This window comes from Carcharodon carcharias, chromosome 1 (assembly GCF_017639515.1).
Source record: "Carcharodon carcharias isolate sCarCar2 chromosome 1, sCarCar2.pri, whole genome shotgun sequence".
In the NCBI taxonomy this organism is placed as follows: Eukaryota; Metazoa; Chordata; class Chondrichthyes; order Lamniformes; family Lamnidae; genus Carcharodon; species Carcharodon carcharias.
Window position 1 is genome coordinate 93,881,932 of NC_054467.1, and position 2,633 is coordinate 93,884,564.

Here is a 2,633-nt window from a genome sequence, read left to right on the forward strand (position 1 = left end):
CGTGCAAGAACAGCTGAGAGAGTGGGAGCAGCAGCCTTCCTCCACTACAATCGAATTCCTTAGAGTAGCTTTATCTGTAAAAGTACAGCCTTTGAAATCACAGTTTTTGACATACTCAAACAATGATGAGCCTGCCACTACTACTGTCACTAAGACTACAATGGTTTCAGGAAAAGGCCCAACACCATTTTCTCAGAGCATCCAGAGATGTGCTATAACGTCTAAGTGACACTCATGTCCCAAGAACAAATTGAAAAAAAAACTGCACCTCGAAGTCGTCTTAGGCATGGTTCTTTTGTGATAACTTACCATTACCAGTGAGATACTGAATACAACCTTCCTGTTCTTTCTTTCTCCATCTTCACATTTTTTGTTGTCTTCCTCGACCATGAAATACTAAAAGTTTATAAGATGTAGGAGCAGAAGAAGGCCATTCAGCCCATTGGGTCTGTACTACCATTCATGAGCTCATGGCCAATTTGATAATCCTCAACTCCACTTTCCTGCCTTTTCCCCATAACCCTTGATTTTCTTATTGATTAAAAATTTGTCTATCTCAGCCTTGAATATACTTAATGACCCAGCCTCTACAGCTCTCTTGCGGCAAAGAATTCCACAGATTCACTGTCCTCTGAGAGAAGAAGTTCCTCCTCACCTCTGTTTTAAATGGGCGACCCTGAGATTATGCCTTCTGAACCTAGACTCTCCCACAACCCCTCAACATCTACCCAGTCAAGCCCCCTAAGAATCTTATATGTTTCAATAAGGTCGCCTCTCACTCTGCTAAACTCCAATGAGTACAAGCCCAACCTACTCAATCTCTCCTCATAAGAAAATCCTTCCATACCCAGAATCAACCTAGTGAACCTTCTCTGTACTGCCTCCAATGCCAGTGTATCTTTCCTTAGATAAGGGGACCAAATTTGTTCACAGTGTTCTAGGAGTGGTCTAATTAGTGCCTTGTACAGTTTTAGCAAGACTTCCCTATTTTTACACTCCATTTCCTTTGAAATAAAGGCCAACATTCAATTTATCTTCCCTATTACCTGCTGAAGTTTTATGTTAGGTTTTTGGGATTCATGTACAAGGACTCCCAAATCTCTCTGTGCTGCAGCCTTCTGCAGTCTTTCTCTATTTAAATACTATTCAACTCCTCTACTCTTCCTGCCTAAGTGCATAACCTTACATTTTCCCACATTATATTCCATCTGCCAAGTTTTTGCCCACTCACTTAACCTGCCTATATCCCACTGTAGGCTCAGAAGGGGTAGAGCTGATAGTGAAGACTTCCTTTCACTCTGAGTTGCTACTTTGCAGCTGCAGGGAAACCCTGGGTAACTATGGAGACTGGCACGCTCAGATGTAATGTACCTGCCCCCTGAAGTTGCCAGAAATGAACCCCATCTGCCTGGACCAGAAGTTCAGTCCCAGAAAGCAGCCCAGAGCCTGAAGAAAGGCAATTAAAAATAAAGATTTTGTTTATCCCCCTTTGTGAGGGGACCAAAGCATCACGCCTGGATGCCAGCAGGTATCAGAGCCAGGAGGGGGGGTGGGCATGTGTGATCCCTGTGGAATAACATCCCATGTAATTGCAATGCCAATGTGTACAATAAAGAAACACCCAGGGGCTGATTTAAAAACTCAGCCCTAATATAATAGTCAAGTAGGAGTGCCATCCAAGATTTGTGCTAAACATTGAGTGTTGTGAAATGCATGTCTAACCTCTGTGTGGGCAGACTATACAAGCACTAAGACTTAATATTAGTATATCAATCATAGTTTTAAGTATATTGCTTGCGACCACACAGATGAGACCTTTTTCAAAGAACTGGCTTGAATGTGTTTGCACATTTTTGATTAAGTGCTGTGAGGCTTGTCACTTAGCAACCACAATAGAAATTATTCTCAGTAAAGAGATGTTATATGTATTTTATCCGTTACAGTTTGTGCAGCCTTTTTCCTAATGTATAATAATATGATACTTTTGGAAGGGTTTTTGAATAATAAAGATTCAAAAGTAATACTGATCGCATTCCATTTTTCTGGTTTTATCCTTATTTTGTTTATTAGCAGGGCTTTTAAAAGAGAAACTCTGCCCAAGAGCAATTTATTAAAATTTAATGGATTTTTGGAATGAATTAATACAATGAATGGGATTTAGATGACTTTGGATGCAGATTATTTATTATGTTATGGACATGGGAGGAGAGATTAACTGAAACCCTATTTCCCTTCCCTCCTGATCGTAATCAGTGGTGTTTTTGGAAAGTGCGTTTCTAAACTCCATTTAGCATGTGGTCAAATTAAAGAAACAGCAGCAGACTTTCATAGGTTCAAGAATAAAGATTATTAATTCACACACTCGGTCCAAAAAGTCTAAATGCTGTCCTTCACACACCACACACTCGAGAGAGATGCAATTAAAGAAGACAGTACACTCCTACAAGTGTTAAAATAAAAGAATAGTTAACAGTTCACATGTTTGGCTTGTTGTGGGAGATCAGTTGGTGCGGGCCCGGTAAAGAGGAGTCTTTTTCCACTCTTCAATTGTCGTTCTGATGGGTCTGACAGCTGAAATCAGATATCCGGGTTGTTGCAGAATTCTCTCGAAGAGATGAATGTTCAGCAGGTCC